Consider the following 21,859-nt stretch of genomic DNA (forward strand, 5'->3'; position numbering starts at 1 on the left):
GGCACTGTCTGCTCTGAGCTACACTTGTGAAGGTACTCATGGCTAGATAAGCTTAGGGGCACTGTCTGCCTTGAGCCACACTTGAGTAGGTCAAGCATGAAGCTTAGGAGCACTGTTTGCTCTGAGCTACACTCGTAGATTAAGCATGGCTAGATAGAGCTTAGGGGCACTGTCTGCTCTTGAGCTACACTTATTAGGTCAAACATGTTTAACACAAGCTCGTTCAGAAGATAAAGTTTAGGAGCACTGTCTGCTCTGAGCTACACTTGTGCAGGATAAACATGGCTAGATAAAGCTTAGGGGTACTGTCTGCTCTGAGCCACAAATACTTAGTTAGCATAGCACTCTCACTCACTCGCGCCTCACACACACACACACAGCTACGGCTTGGGACGCGTCTGCAGAGTACACCTGTGAGGGTAAGTATGGCGAACACTTCACTTCTTAACACTTTCAGGGGTTTCACATACACGCAGCAGTCTCATACGTTCATCTCGTCTGGCATGTGGTTTGTGTTGGGGAATGCTGTTGCTGCTCTCTGCCCGGATGTCGAGACGGTGTCTCAGGAGACGGTGTCTCCGTTGGGTGCGGCAGGGAGTCGCTGCGAGCACAACCATACGCCAAATCAAATATTACAATGATGTATTGTATCATGAGGAATAAAGTATCTGTAACAAAACTACCCAGTCCTCCTGCCTGAAACAAGCGAAGCTGGTTCATGCAGAGGACGCGATACCTAGCGCGACTAGCAATCGTCATCAAGTGTCAGGCACACCCTTCTAATAGGGCGGGGTATATAGCAGGGATTCCAGGTCCCGTATTGCTAGTACGACTCAAACTCTCTCGGCCTCCTGCGGCCTCCACTTCCCCGGCCTCCACCCTTTTGTCTGGTCTTCTTTTTCTTCTTTCTCAGGGGGAATGCTGTTGCTGCTCTCTACCCGGATGTCGAGACGGTGTCTCAGGAGAAGGTGTCTCCGTTGGGTGCGGCAGGGAGCCGCTGCGAGCACAACCATACGCCAAATCAAATATTACAATGATGTATTGTATCATGTGGAATAAAGTATCTGTAACAAAACTACCCAGTCCTCCTGCCTGAACCGTACAACGGAACGTTAAATTGAATTCAACCAGCACAATCGCTACCAAGACGAACACAGTCTCGGACTCCACTGTAGTAGTACAATTTACCGGGGCAGCTTCTCCACACAGGGCTATATCGCATGTTGTGTTGTTACTGACAATGATCGCTACCACTGAGCTTTTTAGGAATGAGGGATTTTCCCCTAAATAAATGTCAAGCTTATTTAAGTTTTTGGGGGCGTAGTTTCAGTTAGCAGATGGTACTATTTGAATCGCAATTCCATTTGAGATAGCTACTGCCGGTAACGTCATTGTTAGAATAAGCTTCTAATGAATGAATGCAATATGAGTAGGCTGAAATGCCAGATAATATCGCTCGTGGGAATTTTCTTTACTCAACGTTGTCCTGAGGGCAGAAACGTTTGTGAGGAGAGAATTGCAGAGGCGGGGCCTCCATTTTTAATCTTCTGGAGACATTTTCAGTTGTACGCAGCAAAGATCCCCTCCCTGAGTCGCCACCTTGCCATGGTGGAGGGGTTTGAGTGTCCTAGTGATCCTGGAAGTTATGTTGTTGGGGTCTTTATGTTCTTTGTAGGGTCACCCAAGGCAAACAGGTTCCAGGCGAAAGATCAGACAAAGCGTGGCTCAAAAACCTACCATGAAGAATACAAACAATGGTTCTCAGTTGCCCCTGCCCGGAAGCGGGTCACCGGGGCCCCCCCCTGGAGCCAGCCCCGGGGTTGGGGCTCGATGGCGAGCACCTGGTGGCCGGGCCTTTTCCCATGGGGCCCGCTCGGGCACAGCCCGAAGAGACATCGTGGGACGCTCTTCCAGTGGGCTCACCATCCACAGGAGGGGTCATGGGGGTCGGGTGCAGTGTAAGACGGGCGGCGGCCGAAGGCGGGGGCCTTGGCGGTCCGATCCTCGGCTGCAGAAGCTAGCTCTAGGGACGTGGAACGTCACCTCGCTGGCGGGAAAGGAGCCTGAGGTGGTGCGCGAGGTAGAGAGATTCCGGCTAGATATAGTCGGCCACGCCTCGACGCACAGCATAGGCTCTGGAACCAGTCTCCTTGAGAGGGGCTGGACTCTCTTCCACTCTGGAGTTGCCCTTGGTGAGAGGCGTCGAGCTGGGGTGGGAAGGCTTGTTTCCCTTTGGTTCGGCGCCTGTACATTGGGGTTCGGCCTTCGGGGGGGGGGAAGGGTCCTCACTGTTTGTGCTTACACACCAAACGGCAGCTCAGAGTACCCACCCTTTTTGGAGTCTCTGGGGGGGCGCTGGAAAGCGCTCCTCCCGGAGATTCCCCTCGTCCTCCTGGGGGACTTCAATGCTCATGTGGACAGTGAGACCTGGAGGGGCGTGATTAGGAGGAAGGCCCCCCCCGATCTGATCCCGAGCGGTGTTTTGTTGTTGGACTTCTGTGCTAGACACGGCTTGTCCATAACAAACACCATGTTTGGCGGTCACGGAGGCAAAAACCCGGGCATGGGAGTTGTTCGGCGAGGCCATGGAGAATGACTTCCGAACGGCTTCAAAAAGGTTCTGGACCACCATCCGGCGACTCAGGTGGGGGAAGCAGTGCTCTGTCAACACTGTATACGGTGGGGATGGTGCGCTGCTGACCTCGACGGGGGACGTCCTGGATCGGTGGAAGGAATACTTCGAAGACCTCCTTAATTCCACCAACACGCTTTCCGACGTGGAGGCAGAGTCTGGGGACATCGGGGGGGGGGGGGGGGGCCTTCTATCTCTGGGGCCGAGGTGGTTGAAAAGCTCCGCGGTGGTAGGGCCCCTGGGGTGGATGAGGTCCGCCCGGAGTTCCTTAAGGCTCTGGATGTTATAGGGCTGTCTTGGTTGACACGACTCTTGCAACATCGCGTGGACATCGGAAACAGTGCCTCTGGACTGGCAGACCGGGGTGGTGGTTCCCCTCTTTAAAAAGGGGGACCAGAGGGTGTGCTCCAACTTTAGGGGATCACACTCCTCAGCCTCCTTGGGAAAGTCGATAAGGGGTCCTGGAGAGGAGGGTCTGTCGGATTGTCGAACCTCGGATTCAGGAGGATCAATGTGGTTTTCGTCCTGGCCGTGGAACAGTGGACCAGCTCTATACCCTCCAGAGTCCTGGAGGGTACGACCGTTCGACCGTGTCCCTCGGGGGCTCATGTGGGGGGTGCTCCTAGAGTACAAAAAAAATAAAATTAAAAATGTGTACTCTTTTAATACCTGCTAGTGCTATCAACATAATGTGTGCCCATACATGTTTACATTTACATTTACATTTATTCATTTAGCAGACGCTTTTGTCCAAAGCGACTTCCAAGAGAGAGCTTCACAAAGTGCATAGGTCACTGATAATAACAACAAGATAGCCCCACAGCATTGCGGGTAGTCAAAGACAAGAAGTACATATTGTGAACAACCAAAAAATAGTGCTAAAGGGAAGAGACCATAAGAGCATGTAGTTAAACAAGTTAAAATTACACAACATTGATCTCTAAGTGCAGGTGTACCTGTAGGAAAGCAATAAAAATAGGATTAACTAAAAAAGAAGAATACAACAGTTTAAATCAGCTACCACTAACCAACAAGAGCAACAGTCTAAGCAAGAGTCATTGTGAACCTTGAGGAAACTAGCGTTGGATTCAGCAAACCATTCCTAAGTACCATTGTACTCCCGGAACAAGTGCGTCTTGAGCCTTCTCTTGAAGGTGGAGAGACAGTCCGTGTCTCTGATGGAGGTGGGGAGTTGATTCCACCACTGGGGTGCCAGGCAGGAGAAGAGCTTGTGCTGGGACCGGGCGGTCTTGAGAGGTGGGACCACCAGGCGGTTGTCTGAAGAAGACCGTAGGTGGCGGGTGGGGGTGTAAGGCTGCAGGAGAGACTTGATGTAGTCGGGCGCAGTTCCATTCACTGCTCGGAAGGTCAGTACCAGGGTCTTGAATCTGATGCGGGCCGTTATGGGTAGCCAGTGGAGGGAGATGAGGAGCGGGGTAACGTGGGAGCGTCTGGGTAGATTGTAGACCAGACGGGCCGCTGCGTTCTGAATTCTCTGAAGAGGGCGGGTTGCGCATGATGGGAGACCGGCGAGCAGCGAGTTGCAGTAGTCCAACTTGGAGAGGACAAGTGCTTGGACAAGCAGCTGGGTGGAGTGCTCAGACAGGTATCTCCTGATCTTCCGGATGTTGTAGAGGGTGAATCTACACGACCGGGAGACCGCAGCAATGTGGGCCGTGAGGGAGAGCTCGTCGTCCATGGTCACCCCAAGGTTCCTGGCAGAGGATGAGGGGGTCACCGTCGCAGATCCCAGGGTGATTGAGAAGTCATGGGAGATGGAGGGTTTGGCCGGGATGATGAGAAGTTCTGTTTTGGCAAGGTTCAGCTGGAGATGGTGCTCAGTCATCCAGGCGGAGATGTCTGCGAGGCAGGCCTCAATCCTAGCTGAGATCCCCGGATCGGTCGGAGGGAATGACAGGTACAGCTGCGTGTCGTCAGCGTAGCAGTGGTAGGAGAAGCCATGGGAGGTGATGATTGGTCCAAGTGAGGTGGTGTACAGAGAGAAGAGGAGGGGACCAAGGACGGAGCCCTGTGGGACACCAGTGGAGAGCTGGCGTGGGCCTGACAGTTTGCCTCCCCAGGAGACCTGGTAGGATCTTCCCGACAGGTAGGATGAGATCCACTGGAGTGCAGTGCCAGTGATGCCCATCTCAGAAAGTGTGGAGAGCAGGATCTGGTGGTTAACCGTATCAAACGCCGCAGAAAGGTCCAGCAGAATGATGACGGATGACCTGGAAGCCGCTCTGGCAGACTGGAGGGCAGTGGTGACTGAAAGGAGGGCAGTCTCTGTGGAGTGGCCGGTCTTGAAGCCCGATTGGTTGGGGTCGAGCAGTTTGTTCTGAGAAAGGAAGTTAGACAGTTGGTTAGATACAGCACGTTCAATTGTTTTAGAAAAGAAGGGCAACAATGATACCGGTCTGTAGTTCTGGAGGACGGCAGGGTTAAGGGAGGGTTTTTTGAGTAAAGGGGTAACTCTGGCCTGTTTGAAGGCAGAGGGGAAGGTGCCAGAGGTAAGAGAGGAGTTTAGAACATGGAGCAGAAAAGTTATGATAGAGGGGGAGATGGTTTGAAAGAGAGGGGAGGGGACAGGATCAAGGGGACAGGAGGTGGGGCGATGAGAGAGAATGAGGTCAGAGAGCTCTGCCTCGGACAGGGGAGAGAAGGAGTTTAGACATTTAGTTGGGTCAGAAATGGAGGGTGAGGGGGTAGGAAGGGTGGGTTTAGGGAACCGACTGCTAATGTCGGCGACTTTTTTCTCAAAGAAAGAGGAGAAGTCGTCTGCTGTCAGGGTGGAGGGATGGGGTGGGGGAGGTGGGTTAAGAAGGGTGGAGAAGGTAGAGAAAAGTTTGTGGGGGTTTGAAGCGGAGTTAATTTTGTTAAGAAAGTAGAGGGTTTTGGCACCAGTTATGTGAGAAGAGAAGGATTTGAGGAGGGAGTGATACTTATCAAGGTCCAGACCGTCTTTGGACTTGCGTCATCTCCTCTCAGCTGCTCGAAGGGTGGACCGTTCTTCACGAATAACATCCGTAAGCCACGGGCAGGGGGGAGAAGATCGTGCAGGCCTGGTAGACAGGGGACAGAGAGAGTCAAGTGATGCAGTTAAAGTGGTTAGCAAGGTGTCGGTGGCAGAGTTAGTGGGGTGGGACGAGAACACGTCAATGGGAGGGAGGGAGGATGTTACAATAGAGGAGAAGTGGGAGGGGGATAGCGAGCGGAGGTTGCGCCGGAAAGTTACAAGGGGAGGGGAGGTAGGACGGGTTGGAGGGAGAGAGACAGTGAATTGGATAAAGTAGTGATCAGAGATGTTCAGTGGGGTTACAGAGGTTAAGTCAGTGATACAGTTGCGTGTCAGGACGAGGTCTAGCTGTTTGCCTGCCTTGTGGGTCGCCGGTGTGCTCAGCAGCGTCAGGTCGAAGGAGGTCAGGAGAGACAAGAAGTCGACAGCCTGCGTTCCTTGGAGGTGGATGTTGAAGTCCCCAAGGACTATCAGGGGGGTTCCATCATCCGGAAGGACGCTGAGGAGCATGTCCAGCTCCTCCACAAAGTCGGCAAGCGGTCCTGGTGGGCGATAAAGAACAATTAAGCATGCTTTGATAGGATTAGTTAGCATCACATAATGGTGTTCAAATGATTTGGCAGTAACAGAGAGTGGTGTGGATGTGTATTTAATATGTGGGGAAAGAAGCAACCCTGTCCCACCACCCCGCCCGGTTGAGCGGGGTGAGTGAGTGAAGGAGTGTTTGACGGAGAGAGCAGCTGGAGTTGCAGTGTTCTCTGGGCGGATCCATGTCTCAGTCAGCGCAAGGGCATGAAGAGAAGCATGGGATGCAAACGCCGGGATGAAGTCTGCCTTGTTCACAGCAGACTGGCAGTTCCAGAGCCCTAAAGAAAGAGAGAGGGCAGGTGGAGAAGATCTGGATAGGTAGTGAAGGTTAGAAGTTGACCGAATATACTTTGTGACATATCTACGTCTACGGGTAGTGTAATGAACAGGAATGCTAAGGAAACACATGCTAGCTATGAATAAATTCTAGGTGGAATATAATCTAAATATGAATATTAATAGGTTGATACTTATCAGAAGAGGTGATCCGCCTCGTCGGCCTTCCTCGGTGGACTCCAGCAGGTAGACTCCTTGTCTTTGTTCGCTGAGTCTTCGTGCGACGAGGCTGGCAGACGAGGCTGCCTCTGTAATGCTAACCGCCTTAAATATGCTAATGCGCAGATACAACGCCCCCAATTACTGCCAAACAAAAGAATATCCTGAGTACCCTGAAACCGAAAATGACTCACTGGCTAGCTACTCTTGACCAGTTTCAACTGGTTATCTAACTGCTGGCCCTTCTGCTCTGCCCAAGAGACTAACTTTTAGCTAAACTCAATAATATACTAGTCTTGATCACTCGCAGTCAATGCAGCGCTCTCGAAGTTCTCTTCAGTATGACGCTATACGCTCTCAGCTGATTCCAGGCGACTTCGGCTTTTAAACCAAATTCTACAACGCCCCCAATTACTGCCAAACAAAAGAATATCCTGAGTACCCTGAAACCGAAAATGACTCACTGGCTAGCTACTCTTGACCAGTTTCAACTGGTTATCTAACTGCTGGCCCTTCTGCTCTGCCCAAGAGACTAACTTTTAGCTAAACTCAATAATATACTAGTCTTGATCACTCGCAGTCAATGCAGCGCTCTCGAAGTTCTCTTCAGTATGACGCTATACGCTCTCAGCTGATTCCAGGCGACTTCGGCTTTTAAACCAAATTCTACAACGCCCCCAATTACTGCCAAACAAAAGAATATCCTGAGTACCCTGAAACCGAAAATGACTCACTGGCTAGCTACTCTTGACCAGTTTCAACTGGTTATCTAACTGCTGGCCCTTCTGCTCTGCCCAAGAGACTAACTTTTAGCTAAACTCAATAATATACTAGTCTTGATCACTCGCAGTCAATGCAGCGCTCTCGAAGTTCTCTTCAGTATGACGCTATACGCTCTCAGCTGATTCCAGGCGACTTCGGCTTTTAAACCAAATTCTACAACGCCCCCAATTACTGCCAAACAAAAGAATATCCTGAGTACCCTGAAACCGAAAATGACTCACTGGCTAGCTACTCTTGACCAGTTTCAACTGGTTATCTAACTGCTGGCCCTTCTGCTCTGCCCAAGAGACTAACTTTTAGCTAAACTCAATAATATACTAGTCTTGATCACTCGCAGTCAATGCAGCGCTCTCGAAGTTCTCTTCAGTATGACGCTATACGCTCTCGTTATGTTAACATGTTAACCATAAGCGCTAGCTAGCAGGTCAAGCTAATCAGATGAGCTAGAAACTTTAACTAAGCTAGCTAGTAGTCAAGCTAATCAGGTGAGCTAGAAAGCTTAGCTAAGCTAAATAGCTTGGCTTTTCTCCATGGCTTTTTAGTCTCATCTGGTCCCGGAACAGTGACCATCGTTTCCCGCAATTTTGTTTTAGGCGCAATTTCAAATCTCGTGGTCTCAGGGCAGGTTGTCTGAGGGCAGGTGAATCTCCTGGTCTCAGGGCAGAAGTTGAATTTTTCTGTTCTCAGGGCAGGGTGTCAACCGTCTCCTCTGGTCTCAGGGCAGGTTGTCTACATCCTCAGCAGGGTAACCCATACCTTTATAATATTCTCTATCACACATGCACACATTCATACATCAAATATAGATATTACATGATTTAATGACTTACACTATTTCTCTCCCTCGCTTAGAGCCAGCCTGGGACAGAGCCAATTTTAGCCAGGCTATGTCCCTGATTTTGGAGGGCAGGTCCAGGGCCAGGTGTACTTATTTTTTTGTAAGATTTATGTAAATGTTTAAGGTTATTGTTCAGTGCTACAGAATACATTAAGTGTCTGAAAAACATTCTTAAAGGAGCCAGTGCTGTCTTCGGGCCCCGAAAATATCACAAGAAGGAAAAAACTTAAAATGACATTTAAGTCATAGAAATTTGGTACATTTTTACACCGGTCTGCCAAATGTATTCGTTTTAATTCAACTAGGAGTGTCAGGGTGAGTGGAGGGGTAGGACCCAAATGCACGAGAGATGCAAGGCATTGCGAGAAACAGAGGTTTAAAAACGGGAAAACAGCTAGGGTACTCACATGGACAGGTAGTATTAAGGACAAAACAAAGACTGGACACAAAACAGGAACCTAAATACTAGTGGTGGGCATAGATCATTTTTTTAATCTAGATTAATCTCACTGTACTCTTGAAATTAATCTAGTTTAAAATGGCTCATTTGAATTCCGCCAAAGGCATTCAGAATATGTGTGCTACCCAAATAATGACTAAAAGTAAGTCTTTGAGAACGGATTTCTCAAGCCAGGTGGCGCGTTAGACCAGGGGCTCATCTGTTTCCAAAATGCATCATAAACGCTTGAGAAAGCTGTTCTACTATGAAAGAAGTTACTACTATTTATTTTCATTGGTGATGAAAATAAATTATGTTAAATAATATGTACTTGTGTTTACTACCTGTTTATTCAGTTAAACATGAATTTTGGCTGATGGAGCTGTGCTGACGGGCTTGCCTCGGTTGCACTCACACATAGAAGTTTGACGACGACTCTTCCCCTGCGCTACATCAGTGCTTGGCCCAGCATCTTCTGCATGCTTTGCTTTTAGGTGGTATTTGAGACTGGAAGCAGGGTGCGAATTATGGGGGGGGTTGACCCTCTAATTAAGACTTGGACCCCCCCAAAAGAGGTCAAAACAACAGGTCAGGGGGGATGATACACACCCTGGAGAAGAAGTTGACCCCCCCGATTATCATTGTATAATTTGAACTCTGACTGGAAGAACTCCTACAGTTAACTAATTCCGCATTGCACAAGGTGCAAACAACCTTAGTCTTGTCGAGGTTTTCATTGGGAAGCTTCTTAAAAATACATTTTCCCTGAAGCAAACCCGGCGGCTTCATAGCTGCATCCATGTTAGCACGTCTCGTTTGATGAGGTAATTTCATACACAAGGCATACACACAGGTTCGAAGACTCGTTCTCGCCCTCTACAGTGCAATTCGGCTAGGTATACATCCGCGCTAAAATATCAAGGTAAAAGTCATCATAGCTTGCGTAGTACAGACCCAGCTTCCAACCCAACTTTGAGAATAGATTAACGGCAATATTGTTTTATCGCCCGATAAGAGTCTCACGTTAACGCAGCACGTTCCAGTGGTCCCAACATATGGTTACTGGGCCTTAAGCCAGATGTGATTGTTACGTGATTGTAAGGTCTGCTGTTCAGCGCTGGACATTGGGCTGGTTGGCCACAAAAAGACTCATCCTCATAAACTGGAAGGAGCGCAAACCAGCTTGCTTCTGTAAACAATCATGGTTGGTGGATTATAGGGACTTGCTGAGCATGGAGCGAGCTGCATCCCTGTTGGGGTACTCGTAGGCTCTTCTGTTTTATTTCCAGAGTAACCAATGTATTTTTCTTTATTGTGTCATCCTTGCACCCTTCCAGGGACGTGCACAGGTTGTGGCTAAGGTTGCCCGGGCAACTGCCCGTTTGCCTTCCTCGAGTCAAAGTGCCCCTCCGAGGGAAAATAAATTAATAAATACTAAATTTAAACAGCTGCAGAATTTTATGTAGACCTAGATGTAAAAAATCGCCAACCGAAACATTTCATAAAGTAGCGTTATTCACTTCCAATCGATAAGCCTATTGGCAGTCACAAGGGGGAGGGGGGGTATGCCCCCTACTGTTTACTCTGCGGTACTGCATGTGACCGCCACCTGATCCTGCATTTTTTGCCCTTAAGAGATGGTCACGGTTGTTTTCTTCTGTGTAGATGAAAAAATTGCTCTGACGTTGTCAGAAATGGTGAGTTTTAAGTTGTAGAAATGTATAACAAACGAACAATCATCAAGTTTTATGAAATGAATTAAAATCTTCATAAATCCAGGCTCAGTTTGCCATCTTTAGCCCGGGGGGGGGGGGGGGGGGGGGGGGGGGGGGGGGGGGGGGGGGGGCTTTTTTCAGGCCAGAGCAACTGCCCTTCAAAATTCCTGTGCAAGTCCCTGCACCCTTCCCCCATCCCTTGTTGTGTTTTGTCAATTGTCTGGTATTGTTGTTCCCATTCATGTTAGTAGGTATTTGTCTCGTTATGTTTTGTAAACTGTCTGGTTTTGTTCCCGTACATGTAAAAAAATTAATAAATGATTATCTAGTGGCGACAAATTAGTATTTTGTGGGCGATTTTTTTCTTCTTGGATGTCATGTCTGGGGATCCGTAGTAAAGCACTTTATAGCAATAAAAAAAACGAAAAGTCTCAAAAACGGAATCTAATGGCTAAATCTTTTCAGTAGTATGTGGATTGGATGATATTCAGTTGATTTGAGTCAGTGTGGCCTGTTTTAGGCTGAAATCTAAGCACTGTCATGTAGGGCTGGGCGATATGGGTAAAACATTTTCGATTTAGATATTTCTATTTACATTCGATAACGATAATTAAACGATAGACCACAGATCTGTAGTAGTAGCCAAATAAGTCTCCTCCTCAACTTTTTCCCTACACTCGGCATAAAGTTTAGGCAGAGCGGTGTGAGAAAAAAAATTGTGGCCAGGGAGCACGTACCTGGGGTCAAGTAACTTAAGCTTTTTAAAACCTTGCTTTTTATCAATAGCCTACCTATCAATAGGCTACCTTGGCGCAAACTCACACTTTCTGCATGTTCCAATGACTGATTTTGCTTCAGGTCTTAAAAAAGGTTTCTTATATATTAGTATTATAATTGGACCAAAACGCTGTTCTTATATGTCCAGAGACAATCTAAGAAATCCGCAAAACCGTTTGCAGACCTCTAAACGATTTACAGACCTAACAAGCGGTTGCCTTGGAGATGTTGACAACATCGATGGCGTCTCAACATCGAGAGCGTATAGCGTCATACTGAAGAGAACTTCGAGAGCGCTGCATTGACTGCAAGTGATCAAGACTAGTATATTATTGAGTTTAGCCAAAAAGTTAGTCTCTTGGGCAGAGCAGAAGGGTCAGCAGTTAGATAACCAGTTGAAACTGGTCAAGGAGTAGCTAGCCAGTGAGTCATTTTCGGTTTCAGGGTACTCAGGATATTCTTTTGTTTGGCAGTAATTGGGGGCGTTGTAGAATTTGGTTTAATAGCCGAAGTCGCCTGGAATCAGCTGAGAGCGTATAGCGTCATACTGAAGAGAACTTCGAGAGCGCTGCATTGACTGCGAGTGATCAAGACTAGTATATTATTGAGTTTAGCCAAAAAGTTAGTCTCTTGGGCAGAGCAGAAGGGTCAGCAGTTAGATAACCAGTTGAAACTGGTCAAGGAGTAGCTAGCCAGTGAGTCATTTTCGGTTTCAGGGTACTCAGGATATTCTTTTGTTTGGCAGTAATTGGGGGCGTTGTATCTGTGCATTAGCATATTTAAGGCGGTTAGCATTACAGAGGCAGCCTCGTCTGCCAGCCTCGTCGCACGAAGACTCAGTCGAACAAAGACAAGGAGTCTACCTGCGGAGTCCACCGAGGAAGGCCGACGAGACGGATCACCTCTTCTGATAAGTATCAACCTATTTATATTCATATTTAGATTATATTCTACCTAGAATTTATTCATAGCTAGCATGTGTTTCCTTACCATTCCTGTTCATTACACTACCCGTAGACGTAGATATGTCACAAAGTATATTCGGTCAACTTCTAACCTTCACTACCTATCCAGTTCTTCTCCACCTGCCCTGTCTCTTTCCTTAGGGCTCTGGAACTGCCAGTCTGCTGTGAACAAGGCAGACTTCATCCCGGCGTTTGCATCCCATGCTTCTCTTCATGCCCTTGCGCTGACTGAGACATGGATCCGCCCAGAGAACACTGCAACTCCAGCTGCTCTCTCCGTCAAGCACTCCTTCACTCACTCACCCCGCTCAACCGGGCGGGGTGGTGGGACAGGGTTGCTTCTTTCCCCACATATTAAATACACATCCACACCACTCTCTGTTACTGCCAAATCATTTGAACACCATTATGTGATGCTAATTAATCCTATCAAAGCATGCTTAATTGTTCTTTATCGCCCACCAGGACCGCTAGCCGACTTTGTGGAGGAGCTGGACATGCTCCTCAGCGTCCTTCCGGATGATGGAACCCCCCTGATAGTCCTTGGGGACTTCAACATCCACCTCCAAGGAATGCAGGCTGTCGACTTCTTGTCTCTCCTGACCTCCTTCGACCTGACGCTGCTGAGCACACCGGCGACCCACAAGGCAGGCATACAGCTAGACCTCGTCCTGACACGTAACTGTATCACTAACTTAACCTCTGTAACCCCACTGCACATCTCTGATCACTACTTTATCCAATTCACTGTCTCTCTCCCTCCAACCCCTCCTACCTCCCCTCCCCTCGTAACTTTCCGGCGCAACCTCCGCTCGCTGTCCCCCTCCCACTTCTCCTCTATTGTAACATCCTCCCTCCCATTGACGAGTTCTCGTCCCACCCCACTAACACTGCCACCGACACCTTGCTAACCACTTTAACTGCATCACTTGACTCTCTCTGTCCCCTGTCTACCAGGCCTGCACGATCTTCTCCCCCCTGCCCGTGGCTTACGGATGTTATTCGTGAAGAACGGTCCACCCTTCGAGCAGCTGAGAGGAGATGGCGCAAGTCCAAAGACGGTCTGGACCTTGATAAGTATCACTCCCTCCTCAAATCCTTCTCTTCTCACATAACTGGTGCCAAAACCCTCTACTTTCTTAACAAAATTAACTCCGCTTCAAACCCCCACAAACTTTTCTCTACCTTCTCCACCCTTCTTAACCCACCTCCCCCACCCCCTCCCTCCACCCTGACAGCAGACGACTTCTCCTCCTTCTTTGAGAAAAAAGTCGCCGACATTAGCAGTCGGTTCCCTAAACCCACCCTTCCTACCCCCTCACCCTCCATTACTGACCCAATTAAATGTCTAAACTCCTTCTCTCCCCTGTCCGAGGCAGAGCTCTCTGACCTCATTCTCTCTCATTGCCCCACCTCCTGTCCCCTTGATCCTGTCCCCTCCCCTCTCTTTCAAACCATCTCCCCCTCTATCATAACTTTTCTGCTCTATGTTCTAAACTCCTCTCTTACCTCTGGCACCTTCCCCTCTGCCTTCAAACAGGCCAGAGTTACCCCTTTACTCAAAAAACCCTCCCTTAACCCTGCCGTCCTCCAGAACTACAGACCGGTATCATTGTTGCCCTTCTTTTCTAAAACAATTGAACGTGCTGTATCTAACCAACTGTCTAACTTCCTTTCTCAGAACAACCTGCTCGACCCCAACCAATCGGGCTTCAAGACCGGCCACTCCACAGAGACTGCCCTCCTTTCAGTCACCACTGCCCTCCAGTCTGCCAGAGCGGCTTCCAGGTCATCCGTCATCATTCTGCTGGACCTTTCTGCGGCGTTTGATACGGTTAACCACCAGATCCTGCTCTCCAGACTTTCTGAGATGGGCATCACTGGCACTGCACTCCAGTGGATCTCATCCTACCTGTCGGGAAGATCCTACCAGGTCTCCTGGGGAGGCAAACTGTCAGGCCCACGCCAGCTCTCCACTGGTGTCCCACAGGGCTCCGTCCTTGGTCCCCTCCTCTTCTCTCTGTACACCACCGCACTTGGACCAATCATCACCTCCCATGGCTTCTCCTACCACTGCTACGCTGACGACACGCAGCTGTACCTGTCATTCCCTCCGACCGATCCGGGGATCTCAGCTAGGATTGAGGCCTGCCTCGCAGACATCTCCGCCTGGATGACTGAGAACCACCTCCTGCTGAACCTTGCCAAAACGGAACTTCTCATCATCCCGGCCAAATCCTCCATCTCCCATGACTTCTCAATCACCCTGGGCTCTGCGACGGTGACCCCCTCATCCTCTGCCAGGAACCTTGGGGTTACCATGGATGACGAGCTCTCCCTCACGGCCCACATTGCTGCGGTCTCCCGGTCGTGCTCTTGTTGGTTAGTGGTAGCTGATTTAAACTGTTGTATTCTTTTTTTTAGTTAATCCTATTTTTATTGCTTTCCTACAGGTACACCTGCACTTAGAGATTAATGTTGTGTAATTTTAACTTGTTTAACTACATGCTCTTATGGTTTCTTCCCTTTAGCACTATTTTTTGGTTGTTCACAATATGTACTTCTTGTTTTTGACTACCCGCAATGCTGTGGGGCTATCTTGTTGTTATTATCAGTGACCTATGCACTTTGTGAAGCTCTCTCTTAGAAGTCGCTTTGGATAAAAGCGTCTGCTAAATGAATAAATGTAATGTAATGTCTGCTCCAGATTCGTTGTGTTTGAATTGGGATTTTCCTACGTGTTGTTATATTATACAAAAAAACTAATATGGACTTTCGACAGATCTACCAACACCTTTGTAAGCACAGATTTGTTAAAATGTTTGATAACCGAGACCGTAGGTTGAGGTCAACAAGAAGTCCACATTTGCAGTTTGTCATATTACCAGACTTGGTAGCCACCTGTTTGTTTACTACACCAATTTGCACCGAACATTGCTCTGCTCTTTGTCGGATTTCAAAAAGCCAAACAACTTCCAAATAACTGAAGAAGACAAACCCTTTTCATCAATAATTTCTTCATTGGAAGTTGCTCCCTTGCCATGGCTATCGCTGCCACTGTTTCCCGCAATAAGACTAATTTTCCGCGGTTAACATTAGCTACTCCACTCGAGGTGCTCAGTATATTTTAGTGAGCGTAGACTACCTTTCTCCGCAACTTCCTGCTGCATCACAGAAATTAAATGACTGCTGTTCCTAATTATTCTCTATCGACCTTATCGATATTATTGAAAATGAATTAATGTTACGATATCTTTATCGAGGGAAGTCATTACTTCGATAGTTATTTTTATCAATTTATCGCCCAGCCCTACTGTCATGTAATGTGAACTAGTACAATGCACATGATTTTACTGACTAGGAACACAGAATATCTATTCCAAAACACATTTACCATGTATCTACCAGCCACAGAGAAACATGTTATAACAGTTAAAGTACAAGCTGGGCCAAAACCCCATTTGACAGCCCAACGTCACTGCAATTCCAGCACTCACTTAAACACGCACCTATAGACTAGGTCACGTGTAAGGGAGACCCCACTAACCCACTTCTGATGGTGCACCTCCTTGCACCCTGTTTTCTCCCACCGCCTGGTAATTTAAATGACCTAGTTGTTACTGTCAAGGCATTTATGACGCACCACAGAGACCAAGACAAATTTCCCTAAGTTCCGTAGTCAAATTGCACAGGATAAACAGTTAAGGGTATACTTAGCTTGCTGCTTGGCAAGACCCTCCCCCGGGGTCTGAGCTTGTGACGCCGTCCGCTTCCCAGGGAGAACGTTCGCTGTACGGCGTTCGGATTCTCAGTTATGGTCAATCGTCAATTGGCAAACGTAGCACTCTCCTACTTCCCCCACCCTAACTGCTAAAGGAGGCAATATTCCTCCCCTCCTGTCACAGGAACACTTTAACCCCTCTCACTCACTGTCTTCATCGCCGGCAGTCCTTGTGACTGCAAATGCTCAGCTACCCATCTCCCAGAGTGCTCAATTCAGACCAGCCCACCTCTGCCTCGGCCCAGTCCCCTTTTTAACCACTCCTCCCCCCTATAATCAGCCACACCTGTAACCACTAATTAAATGAGCCCGCAGCTCATACACTTTTCCCCCTCTTGAGAGATGCTGGTGGTCTCCGTTGGCGCACTGGATATCCCTCTTCAACAGGCACAACTCCTGGACCTTGATTTTCCCTTTGCCCTGGCCTGTATGCTGTTGTATCTGTAGAATATGTTACTTCAGAGGCTGGTGGGACCCCTGATGGGGCCCTCTGTGCTCCTCCACCACCCTCTGAAGCAGGATCCACAATAGTCTGATGATTCAGCAGGGCCATGTCGACCGGGATAGCGGTGGTGGACCCAACTGGTACCCCAACTCGCTGTCGGTCGGAAGGCATCCAGTTGTCCTTCTTTTCAACTCCTCTGGAGGGCGGCGGGGCATCTGATGACACTGTCCAAGAAGCAGTGAAAGGTGACTCCTATTAAATGTGCCTGAAAACTCCTATACAGCATACCCAAAGTAAATTGAAAGCTGTTGAAGTACATACATGATTGTGGTCTCTTTTGAAAGGTGACACTATGAAGGTATGTTCCCTGTTGCTAGGATCCCTGTCAGTACACCTGGTGTTGAGTAATAAAAGCTTGAACACGAGGAAATTGAAAGTTTCTATTTCCGCCTAGATTTTGTTTTATAAACAGAGGCCTGAATTGGCCTAGTAGGAATTAGCTGGAAGACAGAATTGGACCACAGTTTGAAGCCTAACCCAATTCAAGTTAAAGGTCAAACATAATACCACAATATTTTAATATTTGACACATGTTTTTATAAGAGTACATCCAGGCGTTTTCTAAAAGGGCCTTTTCAAGACTCCAAAATGACCCTTTGTAACCAAGGTCAAATACCAGATAAAAAGATTATTTTTCAAAATTGTTATTTCTAATGAAAGGTGGTACTTAAAACTATCATATATTATAGCTAAATCCCCCATTAGTATTGCTGAAACACAAAAACTTAAGCATGAACACATTGGAGTGCTTTATCTGATTTAGCAGGATTGACGCACTAAAAACACTGCTTGTGTCATCCATATGGCGCCTGGGCTTTTATTTTGAAGGCTCCACAGATTTACATTTATGCATTTAGCAGACGCTTCTATCCAAAGCGACTTCCAAGAGAGAGTTTTACAAAAGTGCATAGGTCACTGATCATAACAACGAGATAGCCCCAAACATTGTGGGTAGCCAAACATGTAGCATATATTGTGAAACCAAATAAGTCCCAAATAACAATAAGAGCATGTATTTAGACAAGTTACAATTAAACAGCAAGAACCTCAAAAGTGTAAGATTGTACCTGTGGAAAAAGCAAGCAACAACTAGAGAGGGTACAATTTCTGTGGAAATTGTAGGGTGTGCTTGCTTGCGTTGGTTGCAGGGGTGTGTATTTAAATTGCATTTTACAACTGATATTTCTGTATATTTTATATAAAAATGCATAGCCTACTTATTGTTTATAAAGATTACATAGATTTAAAAGCATATTTTTTCTGCTCATTTACAACTCAAAATACTAAAAGTGAAGAGTAGAATTAAATAGTTGTCTTCTCATTTCCCCTGCAAGAGGGAACGGTGATCAGCCACCTTATAGTTGAATCAAAACAAATACATTTGGGAGACCTGCACTGTAAAAAATAATTCAAGGGACTTGTAAATGTAAGAGTTAAATGAAGGTATTCTTGTTAAAAAAAAACACTGACTTTCATTATGATGAGTATTTGGTTTAACTGTATTAAAATTCATGAGTGAATCTCAAACAGCAATCTTTGTGTAAAATGTACATGTAGTAAGTAAGTTTATTTAATAAAAAGAAATGATGATTTGACTGACAGATTACAATGTTTGGATATTAGAAATTATTACTGTATGTTTCACCAACATTTTTAAGAATATACTATGAATAGTAATTATTTTTAAGAACTACAATTATTTGACAAAATAAACTCAATGTATTTGGAAACTACTTAACAACTTAAAAGAATGAGTAAACGGGTATGAAACGACGTAATTTCGGTTCTGGCTCAGAGACAGACGACACAGAGACGTTGCTTGGCGGGCACAGCTACTTGAAGGTCTGACTGGACTCCACCGCGACAAGACCAGAAGTTTAAGTAAGTAACATATAACACAATAATCGTTTTACATACATCTCAGTTACAGAAGCAACAACTGAGCATGAAATATCAGTCGACCAACATTACTGTGACGTCGAAGTCATTCTTTGGCAAAGCTAATTTGACTTGTTAGCACACTTTAGCTAGCTAGCTAGCAAGCTGAGTTTGCACGTGCTATGCGTTTTCTTCAGAAGGCTACAACTAAGCTTACATTAAGCAGTTATATTACATACAGTTTAACATTAGACTCTAACTTGTATAACTACAACACTTTTGCACCTTGTCGGCCTATGTTAAGTTGGAGAAAGGTCTGAAAATAAAATATTTTTTACTGCTGAGGTCAATTCAGTTAACGTTATAATATGTGAAGTTAGTCCTTAACAAATTGTCGAAAAATATTCAGGTATATGCAAAGGCTAATGTTTCTTTTTCTTTAACTTTTTTCAAAATCAGAGACCGGTTAATACTACAAAGATTGGTCTCTTTGAAGTTCAAGCTGGGCTCTGCCCTAATTACCATGCCATGTTGATCTTTAAATCTCACTCAGGAGGAAATCATGCATTGAGGAGCAGTATTCATTACTTGCAATTCATGACTTGTGTGGAACTTTGTTCGTAAAGGTAATTGTCAGTTCAAGAGTTGTTATAATCCTTGCTAAATATATATTTTAAATACATTTCAGATGGAAAACGGCTGATCAAGAAAATGTGAGGTAAGTTACCATTAGTTTTTGCAAAAAAAAAATTGGTGGGGGGGGGGGGGAATTGTCTTCAGTCTATCAACTTTTATGCCAATTAAAGGTTTGTATCTCTTTTGTTTCAACATATGCTTAACTTAAGAGACGGGACAGGAATGTGTGAGAAAGAGGGGAGGACACCAACAAAGGACAGCAGGCCATATTCAACTCAGGTCACAGTGGAAAGGACTGAGCCTCAGGACACTACACTAGCCACCGAGGCTCCCTGATTTGTATTAATCTTTAAGGTAACAGCTCATGGGGTGGCAGTGTAAGCTCTGTACATTTGTTGCATCATCAAAGGGGGGACTTATTAAACACTACCGACTGAAACACAGACATTTAGGTCATGGACATTTTCTTCCTTGTATTCATTTGAACAATCCTCTAAGTAAAGCTCTTGGTCCTGATGGTCTCTTTTTTTCTAAATATAAGAGGGGAATTTAATGTAACTTCTGTGTTATTAAGCCAGTTAAATAATCACAATCTCCCTGTTGTTTTTTTTGTCTTTTTGTTAAAGGTCAACGCAGAGTTTCAACGAATTACCACCGTAAATCTAGAGGCAAAATTCATGTCAATGTTGGACCTTTACTCTCCTAAACTGCTTTCCATCTTCCAAGCCAAGAAAGGTGCTGCTGGAGAGAGACATCGTGCAGAAATGAATACTCTGCTCCAGGTATTTCAGTTTACTCCTGTTTAGCTGCTGCTTTCCCCCACCTGTTTGTAATTAAAGTGCTCATATGCTTTTGTCCTTTATTGTTATATATCTTTTTTTGTGCATGCTATACGTTTACAAAGTGAAAAAGCTCAGTCCCCCCCCCCCAAACAGAGTTACCCTCTCCATCAGAAAACACCAGTCAGAAGCAGAGTATGAGGGCGTGCCATATTAGCAGCTAGCATACCTGCAAACTAGTCTTTTTTTGGCAGGCCATAATGTGCACTGAGCGAATAGTGCATCTTCTTGTCATTTAAGAATATATTTTCTCCTAAACAGAGCGGAAATTCCATTCAGAAAACCAGAGAAGTTGTCCTCCGATGTCTCATCGATCACCTTGGTGAAGACGTGAGTGCCTTAATCAAGACTTTTGAGGTGAGTCCAATTTATGGATTTCAGGAGTCTCCCTACAATAAATGTGTAATGTTGAAATTGGTGCTTCTGCTAATGCATCGGTGTATTTTTCTTTTACAATGTCTGCAGAATGTTGATACAGCTGTCGATGTGGAAGAAGAGCTGGCAGCACAGGTGATGGCTGTGTACCTGGTCCGGAATGAATGTGGACAGGTCGATGATGTTGGGATCGTCATTGAAGGTTCCACTGTACTCAGCCATCTTGGAGATCTCAGCAGAGCCTGTTGCTACCTGCTAGGACTGACCTATGCTTTGGATCTGAAATACCCCAAAACTCTTAAATACATTTTTGAGGTATTTCAAAAGATGCTTGTGGAAGTGGATTCCGGAAAGCTTTCAGCAAAGGTGCAAAGACTGAGAAACAGTATGGTCATGTAGTTGCTGAGAGGAAGCTGTTCAGATGAGAAAATGTGACTCATACCCAATTGAGCCATGTGTGGAATGTGATATATGACTGTTAATATTGAAGTTATGTACAGAAACCTGGACAATCTAAAGCGCCATTTAATCAGATGATCTCCAGGTGTGGTCAGGCTCACAGTGTTGGAAAGATTTCAGTGTATTTTGAGTCAACATTTTACACCTTGCATTGATAAGCCTTTTCTTTCTTTTTTCCCATGTATAAGCCATTAAGCATGATTTCAGTTTACAGGAAATTTCCCTACAAATGTCTTAAATGCATTTTAAGTTCAAAGTATCTTGAATTGTTAGACATACAGAAGTCTTTAAAAAAGCATGTCCAATACAGATGACAGAAGAGTTAGACTAAAGTAAATCATTTAGATTTTGCCAAAAAGTTGTCAAATAAAATGTCCATGTTTTGTGAGATCTTGGTCTTACTTAATATTTTTTTGGATTAACATTTATTGACATCAAGTAGAATACACCTATACAATATAATAAATTGAGTAAAATAAATAAGTCAGTACAACACATATTTTAAATAAATCATAGGCAAGTATTCAGTTATATCATACTAATGGTTTCAGTTGAATCTACTCACTTTCTTCTGTGCCTTCTGCTAATGTTTTCTATATGGTTGTCAAAGTCTTTCAATTACATGTACTTACTTATATTTGGTAATTATACCAAATCAATTCATTCCAAAATGATTACTAATATTACTCAACTATACTCATTATTTATAGTTTGTTCTGCCTGATTTCCTAGCTTTGTAATCTACTCAATATTTTTGAGTGTAAAAGTGTTACACAAATTAAATTAAGTAATGTGCTGTATTTGTTTTTAGAGTGTGGGGGCTATTCGTCATAGCTCGCTAAGCAGTTTAGCGAGCTAATTTTCAGGCTAAGATAAAACACGCCCCTCTTTTTGGTTCGTGGAAACAACTTTTGATAAATCACCATAGTAACATATCAATTAGCACTAACCTGCTCGAGAGCAGGCTAACTTAAGTGTAGCTGGATAAGCTTGCCACACCCCCGGAAAATAATTGGCAGCTCCCTTTTTGAGAGACCCAGCTGACCAAGGAAACATTCTAGTTCGATTAGCTTTCCATACCAATAGAGTTTTTCGCAATCGCCAAGATCCTTTATTTCACACGGATGAGTTCTTGTTT

The 21,859-nt window shown here is 45.7% G+C and overlaps 1 long non-coding RNA gene across 1 annotated transcript; it reads left to right on the forward strand.

Moving 5' to 3' along the window:
• The first annotated feature begins 18,339 nt into the window (after nucleotides 1-18,339).
• Nucleotides 18,340-21,109, forward strand: LOC124488856. Its single transcript, XR_006958739.1, has 6 exons — nucleotides 18,340-18,415; nucleotides 19,101-19,130; nucleotides 19,258-19,402; nucleotides 19,675-19,830; nucleotides 20,149-20,244; nucleotides 20,353-21,109. It is a non-coding gene; the product is annotated as an uncharacterized LOC124488856 (long non-coding RNA).
• Nucleotides 21,110-21,859: the final 750 nt, after the last annotated feature.

Source organism: Hypomesus transpacificus, unplaced genomic scaffold (genome assembly GCF_021917145.1).
Source record: "Hypomesus transpacificus isolate Combined female unplaced genomic scaffold, fHypTra1 scaffold_154, whole genome shotgun sequence".
Lineage (NCBI taxonomy): Eukaryota > Metazoa > Chordata > Actinopteri > Osmeriformes > Osmeridae > Hypomesus > Hypomesus transpacificus.